This window comes from Gavialis gangeticus, unplaced genomic scaffold (assembly GCF_001723915.1).
Source record: "Gavialis gangeticus isolate Ggan-Ray unplaced genomic scaffold, GavGan_comp1, whole genome shotgun sequence".
Classification (NCBI taxonomy): domain Eukaryota; kingdom Metazoa; phylum Chordata; order Crocodylia; family Gavialidae; genus Gavialis; species Gavialis gangeticus.
This window is the reverse complement of record NW_017729034.1, coordinates 81,455,620-81,471,161: the sequence shown is the minus strand read 5'-3', so window position 1 is coordinate 81,471,161 and position 15,542 is coordinate 81,455,620.

Below are 15,542 nucleotides of genomic sequence, written 5' to 3'. Positions count from 1 at the left end.
ACTCTGGGTCCTGCCAGCTGAGCTGCAGAGGCCCCAAGGGAGGGCAACAGGATGGGGATCCCCAGCCTGCTGCGGACAGTTCACATCCACCTCCCTGATGGGATCTGCTCCATCCATTCTGCCCATAGGGAGGGGGAACTGGGCTACGCACTCTGTAGCCCTGGTAGCTGGGGTCCCCCTCCAGCAGGGCTGGGGGCTGAGGGCACCAGCAGGGCCAGAGGGCTGTGGGTGGGGAGTGAGGGGCAATGGTATGGGTAGGGCACTGGCTGCTTCATGCCACAAAGCAGTCAGGCAGGACAGCCACTACTGGACCTGTGTCTTGGTGAGCAAAGGGGGCAGAGAGAGCTCTGATTTTCCAGGATAAAAATCCAAAATAAAACACCAAAATTTATAGGTATTTAGAATTTATTTTATTATAGCGATTGAGTCACTGGTAGGCTTCCAAACTGCTTTAAAATTGTAAATATATCAATAAAACATTGTGTTCAATTGACATAGATATCTATCTATATATAGATATATATAGTTATATTGATAGATAGATATAGATATATAAATATACATACTAGCAAACTGCCTATCAAGAATGACGGGGGCGGGGATGGAGGGGAGGGAAGCTTGCTAACCCTAACTGCTACCGTGGGCCATATTTTGCCCACCCTTGCATTAGGCCGTTCCTTACCCACCTACAACTCTGATATTGATCCCTATCTTCTCTTGTTCAAGTAATAATGTCCCACATAGTACCATACCACATGCTTTACTGAAGTCCAGATAAATCACTGCTACATGTCCTTTGACTAGAAAATCAGTTATCTTGGTCCAGCATGATCTACCTTTTGAAATCTATGTTGTAGTCTGCCCTATTTTCCATTTACTTCTGTACCTTTGATTATTCTTTCCTTCTAAATTTGTTCTCCAACACTACATGGTATTAGGGTGAAACTACCAGGTCTGTAGCTGTCCAGATTATTATTTTTTAACTCTTCTAAAATATAGGTGCTACTTTGCCCATTCTTATGGTATTACTACTGCATTGATAAATTTCTTCAAAACATCAGACCTGTTATTTCATGTGGCAGTTCTTTTGAAACATTGGGATGCAAGTGAGAGGGTCCCCCAGCTGGAGTGCATTAAGTTGCTGTGACAATTACTGTATTCAGACCATATTTTTAAAAAGACATACATTTAAGAGTTAAAGATGCCAGCATGCAGACAGATATGCAGGCAGTAAGATTTTCTTAAACTTCCTGTTTTTTTAAAGAAATAAGTTCTAGGCTGAAAGAAAGCTTTATTTACCTGAAGTACAAAACCACAAACAATGAGAGGCCATTATGAAACTGCAATTCACTTTAATGAGATCTGTAGTCATCACAGGAAGGTGGTGTCAGACCCCATATTTGGACAGGATATGGTCTTGCGGGAAGAATGGGATAGATTACCTAAATCACTGTGGTCTTCTTTGTTCTTTGAAGAAGTAAGAGAAAAATGGATCTCTCCATTAGTGGAAAATTTTAGATACTGGGTTAATGAAGAAAAAACATTTGACTCCTCTATAACAACTTACAGCCCATCCCATACTTTGTAGGTTTGTTTGCACTACCTGCACAAAGAATAAAGGCCAAAATCAAATAGAATTCCCTGTTTTTAATTTTTTTATTCTACTATTTTGTAGTGCTTCATATTATTTATTTTTATGCATCATAATGTATTATGTTCAATTTTACTTTTGTTTAAATGAGTCGAATGTGTAATCTTAGTGTATGCTTTTACCAATAACCCCAAATCACATCGTATCATATATAATTGTATTGTTAATTCTTCTGCATCATTTTAGTGAAAGTTCTAAATAAACTGCTGCTACTGTAGTCAAACCTTTAGCTTTGCCTCAGCTTCCAAGAAGGGCAATGATGTTAAACACAAAGGCAAAGTAGTCATTTAACACAATTACTTAGTTTATCTTTGATCTCACCACATAGCTGCCCCATTTTTTTCTGTTCTCCTTGTTAGTTATATGGCTGAAAAATCTTTTGCTATTTGTTTTTATATTTTTAGCTTGCCTTTTGGCAGTTCTCATTCTTAAGAGAGTTTTTTGCTGATCAGTCCTTTTTTCCTATTTCTTTAGAGGCTGTTTATTCCCAGTATCCTTACTATGGTGGTTATTCATTCTGTTAGACTTTGAGCTCTTTCCTACAAGTCCTTCCTTGCTTAGGAAAAACTCCAGATGGCTTTTGCCCCTTTACTTTAAAGAAATTCCTGGCCTTCTCTACATTCAAGATTCATAAGTTTCTCATTCTAGCTCCCATAGTTTATCAAAATTGCCATTTGCAAACGAAAAACTTTTAGTTTTGTATATCCCTCCATTTAATTTAAACAGACAGCTTAGGAATACTTGATTCAAAGTAGTTTCAAACATTTAACTTTAAGTAAAATGACATTTTAGTCTTCCAAGAGTAATACAGTTGGACTCTGAACTGAAATAGGAGACTGTGAAACTTAGCAGCAACACAGGTAAGACCAAGCAATTGTTTATAATTAGAGTCAAAATCCTTATAGTATGTAATGAAAAGGCATGAATAAAGAGCCATCTACTGAAAATCTCAATCTCAAGCAGAGGAAGGCCCTGGCAAACTTGCACTCTGGCAGAGCCAAGAGCTGGAGCAAAGAGCAACTGAACTATTTATAGAGACAATGTGTAGATGCTGAAGAATAGGCCTGGCACAGAACTGACTGCCCTTAGCCTCCAGCTGGGGAAATTGGTCTCATGACAAGAAAGGACAGAAGTGGAATGGAAAGATAAATTCCTTCAGGAGTAGCCTAATTTCTGGGAGAGGTGCAGATGACTGGTCATTTCTCATGCACCCAGGAAATGGGAGTGGAGTGTGAGTCAGACAGGCTGCAGTGAGCGTGGCTTTAATCAGTGCAAATACCTAGACATGGGTGTGGAAAATATTTAATGAGATGTATATATGAGTTTACCATTTTCTGCTGTGTTATGACCTCTGAAGATAGGAGGAGTTAATTTCTTCTCTGGAATAGGGGAATATATATATATAAAAAAAATGGGTGTTTGATCTTTCAGGGGAGTATGTAGTAGTACTAGTAAATTGCCAAACATGTGAAATGAGTTACCCTAGGGAGATACAGAACAATGACCAAACCTTAACTTTTGACAGCTGTTAGCCAAGAAAGAACTAACATATGAAAACAGCATGACTGCAACTTGAAACAAAGAACTGAAGCATGAACAGGTTGCCTTAAGAAGCTGGCTGGGTAGTGAAAAGGAGAGGATAAATCCTGGACATTGAGGGCAATAAGGCAGGTCATGCTGCTGTCCTGGACCTGTATGTAATCTTAACTTTTCTATTCTACCCAAAGGGTTCAAAATACCATATTTCAGTTCAACAGTACATGCTAGCTCATTTTGAAAAAAAGAAGTCTGTTTTCCTGCAAAACTGCTGCTAAGGCAGTACGTTTGCATGAGGAAACATAACCTGATCAAAGTGTTTTGGACTGCCAGGAAGAGCCAGTACAAGAAATAAACAGATACCCAGTATCAGATTTGGGCATCACTGGATTCTCCCTAGAGACAACTGGAGTCCCAGGGCCTAGTATTAAAAGTGTACATCCCAGAGGGAATGTATAAAGATCAAGAGCAAGGCATACCTTATGGATCCAAGTGTATGGGGCAACACATGGGCAAGGACACGGGGAGTATCACATGACATCTAGATAAGCTTCTTGTGAGAGCCAGGAAACAGCAATCAGCCATACAGATACTAATAATAAAGAAAGCAGTGAAAGAGGGGTAATAGAAGCTACCTTTATGTAATGTCACAGCCTCTCCCAAGGTTTTCATCACAGACTTTCTTAGAGCTTGTACCTCTCCTATCTGGGGCAATTTATTAATGCAGGCAATGCAATTAGTCCTTAATATCCCACCCAGTATACATAGATAGTTCTTACAGTCCCAAGCACACAGCATTGACAGAGATGCAAGTTCGGATACTCCATGGGCTCTTTCTTAGTCACCTTTATCAAACAGCCAGCCTAGCCCTTCTTATCACACTTCTCAACAGGAACCTCCTGCTTTCTCTGCTGGGAGCTTTTCTTTAGCACATGCCCTCTTCACAAAACCTAAAATTGCCATACACTGGTTGGGCCCGAGGGCTCGGTGCTGTAGGGGTTCTAAAATATGCTATAGCTCATGGGCCACCTTGGGCAGGCTGCAGTAAATTAAAACAATGTGGAGAAGTTCACCATCCAGTGGATGCAAAGTTGACATAAGATGGCTTATGTCCTGTCTTTCTGGGCCTCCTGAAGGTGCAGCAAGGAACTGGGCTTTGTGTATTTGACAGAGGCTAGCTACTGTCTTCCCCCTAAACTGTTAATCTTTACTATTGATGTTTGTTCAGTAGTAGGGTCAAATCCCTTTGCCTATTTTCTTGCTTTCCTTTCTCTCATAATGTGGAAGTAGCCAAGCAATATGATTATAATCATGGTGATCCCAGTATTTTTGAAGCTTTCAGTTTGAGACTGAACGTTTTAAATTTTTGTTTTAATAATACAGATTGTACTACACATTTTACTAATTACAAGTTAAAATACAGGGGGCTAGGTTGGTGGGTTTCAGAACAAATACTCCCACATACGTTGGAGAAGAACACAATGCAATTCTTTGACCTACAGTGCAAGTCAGTATGGTTATACACGGGTCCTTTCCACTCTTCTTTATGCTTGAAACTTCTGATGTGATTTTTTGGTTCCAGAAGTGTGTATTTGGGGGTATCTTTAAAGACAATTTGAATGGAAGGCAAGATTCAGATACCCTAACACACACGGTTAGCATATTCCACTAGGAAGTTTCACCGGCTGTAAAACTGGAGGAACAGACCAGACAATGCAGTTACCATCCAAAGAAAAATATATGACAAAGTCAAGTTTTTATGTTAACCTAGGCTGGGTTGACTAGCCATTCCACTACTGACACATGAACATAAAACTAATTTTTTTCAGAATCAAAGTAGTAATTTGTACATTAGGGAAATACTTTCTTCTACAACAGAGATACTGTTCTAAACACAAGCAGATTTTTTTCAATCACAGGCCTGGCCTGCCATGGGCTTCCATCTGGTCCATGGCGGGTCCCTTGGTGCAGGGGGCAGCCCAGGTTGTGGCATGTGCAGCTTGTCCTGCTGATCCTGGGCGCATGGCAGGACAGGGGCAGTGTGGCAGCTGGACTCCACTTCCCAGCAGCCCTCACAGCAGCTGTTCCTTCCAGCTCTTACTGGATGGGACCAAGGGTGGGCAAGGACTGGTGTCTGGGAGTGGGACAGGTGGGCGGGGCCTGGGGCTGGGATTGTGGGGTGGTGACAACATGAGGCTATGGCCACTCCCCGGGGAGCTCCCTAGGGAGTGGCTTGAGGCTCTGCTCCGAGCTCTGGTTCCATGCTGTCACTGCCCAATGTTCCCGGCCCCAGCCCGTCTCAAACCCAGATGTTGCACCCCACCTGCTGCAGCCCCATCTCATCCCATCCATCCATCCAAGTGTGGCCTGCTTGCAAGAGTCCTGACCAGTCTCCATGGAGACCTTGCCTGCCTGCTCCATATGGTGCCCCCAATGGTGGGTGCAGGGAGGAAGGCATGGGCTGGATAGGCTCAATTACTCAATTGCCCCCTCCTCCTTCCCCCCTGCTGCACCAAGTGAGGCCAGTACCCTACCATGCCAGCTGGGTCAGCACCCCCTGACCCCCAACAGCTCACTCAAATTCCTGAAGTGACCCTCCAGCCAAAATAATTGCCCACCCGCAGTCTAGACATACAGCATAACCAAAGTTGTGGTCTGGGCACAGTGACATCACAAGCAGGTTTGCTGCAGATTAGATTCTTATCTTAACACCATGCTGATTTGAGTTGTTGCAGGATTGGGCTGTATTTCACCGATTAGATGCCTAAGTGGATTTAGCTGCCTGAGTGCAATCCAGTTCCACCCTTCTCAAGTCCCTGAAAAACTAGTAACTCCTCTGCCTTCGCAAAGTGTCATTGTCTTAGTCAAAAGACAAATATACAAACAAGCACCATGGAAGAGGAAGAACCACTCACTTTCTGCATTACTTGGAAGCCTGGAGTGTGGCTCTGGCTGGCCAGGTTCTGGTTTTGGGTGGTGTGTGCTGCTGCCACGTGTGCCGCCTTCCTTCTTTTTTTTTTGTGTGAGGGTTTTTTTGACCCCGTGAGTACCAGTGCAGGGAATGCTTGCATTTGCGGTGTGTAGCACCACAAACGGGTGTGTGGCGCCACATGCCTCATGTCCACACTTGCCTGGACGCACCCATAGAGGAAGAATCTAGCGGCATCCATCGTTGTCACTTGAAAATAGCTTTTTACTGCTAGGATGAATGAAAGCAGCACCTCACAGTGCCATATCGATGTTCTCTGGCTTTTTTGTATCCTAGAAACAGAAGAACCACAATAGCAGGACGATTCACCTGTGCTAACATATCTAGATAATGTGGTAATATTGGTGCTAGTACCCAAGCTACGTTATTCAGAATTAGCTTGGGTAGCGCTACACTTAACTGCGTTATGCCATTTGACAGAACCCTAGAGACAGGCTTTGGCACAGGTACGGAGCTAGAGGTGATATAACATGGAATGAGTGAGCAGGAGAGTATAGGACCCAGAAGGCAAGAATGAGAAACTTGTGTAAATTGAGGGGAAGCTGAAAGAATTAATTTACCTGACAGTGTAATGCTATATCCTGGAGAGAATTTTCTTCCAGAGCGCAGCTGGCAATCACCTTATTCCCTAAAGAATGAGGAATGGTATCCTTTATTCTTGTTTTGTTCACTCCTGAGCTATTTTTCTAGGTGCTCTGAAAACCAAGGCTGGCACCACTGCATTAGTTACATATGAATAAAGGCATGGGGCCAGAGCTGAGTGCTGTAAATGGCATTGCAAAGTAGCATTACGTTTTATGCCATCAGAGGATCTGGAGCATACATTTTTAAACAAACCCAGAGATTCTTCTGTTAATCATATGCCTCTCAATATATCATGTGCTGGTTCTCAGCATATGCCAAGAGATCCTCAGTTCAGGCTCACTGAAGAGATTCTGGCCCTAGATATAAGGGCTGCTTAGTATTTTTGTTCTTGAGTAGCTGGTAAAAATTCAGTATTTATCTTGTCATAAATTAAAGCAGAGGGGCAATAGTGAAGTGAGGTTTTGTGCAGTTTCATCAGTGGTTAAAAAGAGAGGCTGGTTTCTGTCTCTTACATGCCAGCAACATTTTAAAATAAATTATTTGTACTACTAAACTGTGTTGGAGGGGGGAAGGAATATGATAGAGAAATATTACCTACTAATTTCAGTTTTCATAAATTTCCTCAGTGTAATACTTTGATTTCAGGGAATCCTACTGAGGAATCTAGGCTGAAGCATAGATGAGAGGATCCACTGCTTTATCAGTTCACTGGCAGGAAAGTCAGTTTAGTGACTGTATTTAAAAGGAAAAAGAGGGTCACTGCAGGAGCACAGCAGCACATGCATGAAAGCAGAGTGATCCTAACACAGCAGGTGTTCTTTTGACTTCACTATTGTTGCCAAACTGCAGCCTACTTTACATCTGACATGAGATACTTTTAATTTGGTATCCAACTCGTTGGTGACAAAGGAGCTTATAATGGACCTTGCTGAAGCAGAGTAGTATCTTTCCAAGCTTCATTCTCTCACAGATCAAGAGTTCCTTTTGCTTTCATTCTAACTACTTGTTTTCTTTGATCTACAGTCAAGCAATTATAATTCTTTTCCCTTCCCAGCATGCAGGCTTTTTGTGCCTTCATGCTACATCTTGTTCTGGTTACTGTACACCCAGTTGGAGGACCTCAGGCAAGAGTAAGTCTTATGTTTAGTTGACTTTGCTATTTACTGTCAGGCTACCTATTTGAATGCCCAGGTGTTAGGAGAGCCTGTACCTCAAAACAAGCCATTTTTCCCAACAACCAAATGATGATCAAAGATATTCTATTAGGTTACTCCAAAGGACTTTGCACAGGAATCTCTCCCCCTAAGACATGCCTATTTTACGCATACTACAGAATGGTCTTGGTGTGTATTCATTGACAGAGTGCTAAAAGAAGTTCATTTAGGGCACTGCTAATCGTGTGAGTACAAATGCTATTTTGTTTCCCACAGATATAAAAACTGACACACTGTTAGTTGCATAATTACTTGTGAAACTGAACTTCACTGTGATGCTTCAGGCAAAATAATAATAAGGTTGCAGATACAGCAAGAACCAGCACAAGTCAGCAACATTAGTTAATTTGTTCTGTTTCATTATTATTAGTATATGCTTTCAGTTTCTAGCAAAAATCTTTAGACTGTAATTTTTTTCTGAAATCTTGCTGTCTGTAGGTCTTTTCCCTTTATTGACACTAATGATCCGAAACACTATCTGGAGAGATATGGTAAGTTCCTTTTCTTTTAAACAAGCAGTTTTCCTATCACTTTGCAATCCTGCAGATCCTTTGAAGGGTGCCACAGGAAGTTTAAGGAGATAAGCAAGGTGTGAGGAGATAATTAGATAAATGCAGGCTTAGGCTTCAGGTGTGAGGAGATAAGCAAGCTCAGACTCTCCCTGTCTAGCTGCTTCCCCCTTCATCCCTACTACCTGTCCCCCTCTGCAAGGAGGTAGGCCCTATAACAAATACATTAGGTTTTGAAAAGGGGCGCTGCTCAATTCACAAACATTATGAAGGGGTGCGTTGAGTCTAAAAAGGTTGAGAACTACTGGTCTAAGAAAGTAAATACATTTTAATAAATTCTTCATGTTCTCTTTTTCTTACACTGGCTGTGGTGACAAGGAATGGATATTACATTGTGTGGGTTTCTTTAAAACTGACTGATACAAAGAGCAACGTCTCCAAGAGTCCAGACTGTACATATATATCTGAGGAACAGCAAAATCAAGTTTCATAAATGGCATTTTTAAAAGTGACCTAAATATACTTCTTGGCCTTCAGGAAGGTCATCTATATGCCAAATTATTAAAAGGATCTAAACTTAATTGTATTTTGAATTAAGTTTCAAAATGAAGCTGGCTACTTGCCTACAGCATTTTAATTTCCTTAGACACCAGATGGTTTTCAGCTGGGCTCCCAAGATTCAGCTGAGTCTCCCTATACAGCAACATGTGTAAGTGCTTTGAAGAGGTTCGCTGAACAGGGGTGGGCTTAAGAATGTGTTTAAATGCTCTATGGAAGCCGGACCTGCATGTTTACGTATTGTAAAAGTAGGCAGGTGAGTGTATTTACACTCCTTTGACACAATGTTATGAATGGTATGTTAAATAGGCATGTGACTGTTGAGGATTCTGGGTGTTTGACGTTTTTAGGAACATGTCAGAACTCCTTCCTTGCATTTGTTAATACTTGGGCCCAGTAGCATAGCCAAGAGGGGGCAACTGGGGCAGCAGCTCTCAGCACTGCTTTCGTGGGGCGGTGGAAAGATAGCCACCACTGCATTGGTAACTGATCTGATCGCACCATAGCAATTGGCATGGTGGCAGCCTGTGCTGTCCTGGCTGTGCAGCTGCCCTGCTACCCCTCTGCTCAGGTCCTCTTTCTTAGGAAACCTACAGACTATTTTAAAGGGACTTAATCGCACAAGGATGCCAAATCCTAGACCTGCCCATATTAAATGAGTCTTTTAAAGTATCTTCAATAGAGGTAAAGAAACAGTGCAGTTTCTTTTTCGACTTCTGGGGTATCTACAAACATTTTTCTCAAATCTATACTCTATAAAAGGATTCAGCCTAGTTTTGTGATTTTTTTGCTTTGTTCTATGAACTGACGGCAAGCATTATGTCAGCTACTTGAGTGGTGTTGGTTGGTTAGGTTGCTCAGTAAGTCACCTAGTATTATTTCTCTTTCCTGATAAGTGCCCTGATTCAGAAGACCATTTCTGATAAACTCAACCTTAAGCAAGTATATAATTTTTAAGGAAAACACTGCATTTTAGAAACAAGCTGAAGTATTGTCCTGGAGAAGAATGGACTTAAGTACATACATAATTTCTCTCCCAAGTCAGAGCCCAAGCAAAGCATACAAGCATTTCTGGCGAGAATACCTGCTAATATTAACTTAAAAAGTAATTTACTATGAATTCTTGCACATTCAGCTTCCAAGAAATAAATTCTAAACATTGCTGCCAATAAAAAAAAAGCCTTAATTGCACAAATGTTCATGGAAAACTAATGCAAGATGTGCAAACATGCTGAAGCAAAACTGTGAATTTAAGCGCTAATTCAGCTGGACATTTGACTTGAAAAATAAATAAATAACTAAAAAGAGAGAGACCCTCTGGAGTTTTATCACTTGTAGAAAAGCCCTTTTCTGGTACAAAAATTGACACCCCCCCAATTGCTGATAAAGATTCCTAGCCAGCCAAGAGGGATGCTGCTTTAGGTTTTTGAGGAGAAAAAGTGATTTGGTAGCACCCTCAGTACACTGATTCAAGAAGAACTAGTACAGAATCTCCTTTCCCTGATCAAGGAGCAAGCAATCAGAAAGGAACTATTCTTAAATGAATGAAGCACATTATACTGCTTAGAGGAGCCCAATCTCTTACCATTTTTTGTTTCAGTGAAATGTGACTCAGAACCAATTAGGCCTACTAGTATAACCAGGGGTCATCTCTTCAGCTTACTGAAGCAGGCATAAATTCAGAGAAGTCCATTAAAGTCTGTAATGATTACAATTTTAATTATGATTAAACTATGTTCAAGACAATATGTTTGTCAAGAGATAACTAAATTTTGGAAAACAGTATGTGTGTGTGTGTTATGTCCACTTTGGCAACATCAGTAGGCACCTTAATATCACACAGACTTTTTGTTCACACCATATGTGTGAGTGAGCAAATACATCACGTATTGTGTGTTACTGTGTCTGTTAAAGAAACCCTGGGTCCCTCTGCCAACATACTTGCAAATGAGGAAAAAATACTCATGAGTACTTTGAGTGCAGGACGAGTATTTTGAATACAGGATGGTGTAACTGGGAGTAGAGTCCCTGTTATGAAGAATAAAAGGAAAAGGCTAGAAAGAGGACCTGGCCCTTTTCAGACCAGGACTTTCTGGGCCAGCAAGGGCCAGGTGTGGCCAAGTGGGCCACATGAGCAGAAGGCAGGAGAGTGGCCCAGACAGATAAAAGCTCACTCAACAAGAGGGAGTGGCAGTAGAGTCCTGACTGCTGAAGGCTGGATTGTCCCTGCCTGAGGGACAGAAGTGCCGGGGAGATACCATAATTAGCACCGCAGTGGAAAGTAGTATCAGTCCAGGTAGTTTTTGCTGTAGCTGGAAAGGGAGATCCCCTTCTCCCTGCCTTTGAATAGCTTTGTGTGGTTGAGGGTGGAGACTTGTCCATTGCACAGGCACCCTTTGAGAGTCTACTATAGCCTCCCAGGCTAGGGACAGACATTACACATAAACCAGTTTAAGTGATCAGAAACCAGTTTAAACCTGTAACAGAGCAGATGTTCAGTGCACATAAACCAGTTTGAAAATGGCTGAAACTGGTTTGAGATCAACCTGGTTGAAAGTAGTATCAGACTTAACTGATTTGGGTCAAACCAGTTTATGCAATCTCTGTCCCAGACCCCTTCCTAGTTTAAATTAAACCAGAGTCCCTCAGCATCCCAGCATGCTCTCTTGGCACAGCTCTGCTCTCTGCTCTAGAGAGCTGGGCTGGCTCCTCCACTCTGCTCCCTGGCTGCAGCTTAGGCAGAGACTGCATGTACAGTGGGGTCTGCCTGGCTTCCTCCTGCTTCCTCTCTCCTCCCCCTGCATTTCTAGAATGAAAAGGGAATATGTCTATCCACCTCCAAATCAGTTCAAGGTTTGCAGGTTAGACTAACCTGCAAGGATTGAATCAATTCAGACTCAGGCTTTTTGAATGTCTGTCCCTAGCCCCAGTGGGAGGATTTTGGGTACACACTTTATTTTATGGAGATGGGGAATTTCTTCTTAGCTTGCTCCTTAGCTTTTGTTTTGGTTAAGGGCAAGCGAGACTTGGGGCACCTGGACTGAAAGACCTCTGGGCTTGGGGCTGGCATGTAGGATGCCTGCCATGGATTTGGGAGTATCTGAGGCCCCCGGCTGAAGAGTCTGGGAGGTAAGATATTTGCTGGTGGTAACACCACATGGATCTGAACCACTGAGCTCTGATCAGTGATTGGAATTTGGAATGGATTTGACTAATTTAGCCTGAGACACTACATTAAAAAAGTAGCCCTGGAAGGAGTGAGTTTTGTTGCAGTTTTTCTTTGCTCCTGGTTATTGAGGTTACAGGCCTGGGGCAAAGCCCTGAGCAAAGACTGTTCATTATCTTGAGGCAGGGAAGAACTTTAAGTTGAGATTTTTCCTTTTTTTTTTTGTAATGGACATGTGGGGGAGCAAGAGCACCTGTAAGGGGAGATGTGGAGGCTGCAGGACAGGGTGTTCTAGCAATCTGCCTAACCTACTTCCCCTGAGGAAGGTTGGAGCTGAAGGTGAAATAGCCCAAGTGTCTGCTGTGGTGATATAAGGCACTTTAAGTCTTGGGCTCCAGCTCAAGTTAGGTAGATATTCAGGAGTAGCCCAGAGCCTGAGGCAAACAAACTGAGAGGCAAAGACTGAGGAATAGAGGAGGAGGAAGCTGGTGAGGCAATGGCTTGACCAGAAAATGAAGGGCACCACTTGACACTGAAATCCACTGAGCGCTGGCCTTAGCAGTCCTTTGTGCAGTGGCAAGACATCTCCCATATTAACTCTTTTCCAACAAGGCATGGCAGGCGGGTGGGACTGGGGGGCCTGCGAGCAGGGCAGGATGGGGCAGCAGGATGGACCATCACAGGTGGAAGGACCCCCTTTCCCTTGGGTCATGCCACAAAAATTTATTCCTCAGCAGTGGAACAATCTTGCTTCTACCTCCTCAATTTGACTAATTCTAAATAGTTTAGAAACTAGCGGAGCTGAAGGAGATTGTTGTTGCAGGCAGCTGAAGATAAAATGGCCAGATGTAGAAAAATCTGTCTCTCTCTACCGTGGAAGGCAAATACTTCCCAAGAGACAATTAAAAATGGAATGAGTTCTCTGAATGAACAGGACCCTATAGCAGAAACCAATTTTGAGAGTCACTGTGCACCCTAGCATCTTTTATACTATGTCCTTTAAGGTGGAAAGGATAAGGATGTGGTATATAGCGCTTTCAGAGTTGGTTTATTGTTACCATACCATTAAGGCCTGCATCATATGAGGCTGAATGCCAAATGGCTTTTCATATACAGCTGAATTTAGCTTTAGGTTGTTCCCTAGAATGATGTGAAGCTGGATGTCACTCTGGAACTCTATGCACTCTGTGGTAACTTGATTATATTTGCTATTACTTAGTTTGCTTATTATCCTGATCAAATTATACAAACTCCAGTCCATCAGAAAAGTATGTTTGGCTTATCTGATTTCGAGAGACTGCTATGGGGAGGCAGTTTAGGGAGATCTGCTGGATTTCGTACCCCCTGTCTGGGAGGCCGGAGGGAATGATCTGGCACAATACATTTCTACACATAAAGCTTCCCGTGGCCATGCCAGCTCTCAGTGGATTTCAGTGTCAAGTCGTGCCCTTCATTTTCTGGTCAGGGGAGCTTGAATTTGCTCTTACTGTTCTGCATGTTAAAAAGCATACCCCATACAAAGTACATAACATCCTTTGTTTAGTCTTTGCTTATCTACAGTAAGCTATGCTGTGAATTAATTCAATGTTGAAGGCCTCACCCTGTAAAATGGCTCACTGTAATTGGTCAAAAAACGAGGACTACAGGGGATTCTGAGGCAGAGTTCTGGCTGGGCTCATCTCTAGGTCTGAGCTCTAAAGGAGAGCTGTGCTCATTTTAAGATAAGGGATAGGAGCTGTGAAAACTGCATTTGCTCTCTCCCTTATTTGCCCTGTTCTGAAACTGCTCCCTCCTACTGAATCTTTCTTCCAATTGGTACCTCCTCCCATTTGCCACAAAGGCTAAGTACAGACAGTCTGAGCTGCATAGATTAAATTGAAACAGATGTGAATAGACATTTACCTTTGATTCAGGAAATGCAGCCTCATGCCTGGAGTGGCTCTGGCCAGAAGCTGGGGGGCACTAGAGCAGGGTTCTCTGGCTCTGTGTTTGATACCTCTTCCTGATGCTCCCAAGGTTTCTAGGATTTGTAGTTCAAAAATCACAGCAGCAGGACCCTGCAGGATTGCTTATCACTTCTTCCTGCTTCTAGGTTCCTGTGGGATTTGTAGTCCACAGCTGTAGCCAACAGCAAGTTTGAGAGGGGGAAGGGGCATTTAATCCCCCTCTTTGGCCCCAACCCCAGCTGGTGTTTGGTCGGGAGGGGGGGGGGCAGCCCTCCCCCCTGCAGACCAGGCTGCTTCCCCCACTTTCTTCCCCAACCTTGTCAGCCAGCCCTAACTGCTCCAGCTAGGGAGCAGAGGGGCAGGGCTAGCCCTACTTTGTGGAGCAGATGGCACAGCCCAGTCCAGGGCTGAAGAGGTTGCTGGGATGCTGGGGACTGTGGTTTAACTTGAACAAGGAAGGGGTCTAGGACAGAAGTTTCATAAACCAGTTTGACCCAAATCAGTTAAGTCTGATACTACATTCAACCAGATTTATCTTAAACCAGTTTCAGCCATTTTGAAACCAGTTTCAGCTATTTTTTCTTTAACAGTGAAGACAAAGACGTAGTCACTCTTTCTAGTTCCCACTTCCAACACGCAGGACCCTGACTGTAAGTTGAGAAACCAGGTAATCTGTGAGGTGCAATCTACTCTAAGATTAGCCAGTTTCTTAAAAGTTAAGAACTAGGTAGGGTTGAGGAGAGTTTAACTGAGCAAAGGGAAAGAGAAGCAAGGGATTTTCTTGATGATATCTTTTACAGGAGAGATGTTAGATAAATTTTTAGACATAATTTTGTGCCCAAGAGCTTGTCTAACATCTCTCTCAACCATATAGTTGGTCCATTACAAGATACTGCCAAGAAATCCTTTGCTTTTTTGCACATTTCCTGGACCATCACTGCTCCAACACCATTCCAGCCCTACTACAGCAGAGGGAGTGGGAACACAAAGCAACCCCATTGTGACAGTACTTGGCTTGTTCACAGTTTGAATCTTTGCCTTCGGCAGTAATAGCTTTGTCAACTGACATACAGACAGGGGTCATCATGTGGTTGTAGTCTACCCATCTGCAGCAGCCATAATGAGTTGGGAAGGAGAGGGACTGGCTAAACCCTTTGAAACTGTATAGTGTCTTAGCATTTTTCCGTTAGAGCCACTGGCACTATTGTTAGAAACATTCTGGAGCTCTTGTTGGGACAGTACAAATCTACACAGCCTCTTCCTGAAGGTTGCAGCTTAAAACCACAGCCTGCTCCTAAACATATGTTTGACTCTACTTTATGTGTTGCCCTGGAACAGGCCTGTATGCAAAAAAAAAAAAAAAAAAAAAAAAAAAAAAAAAACTTCCT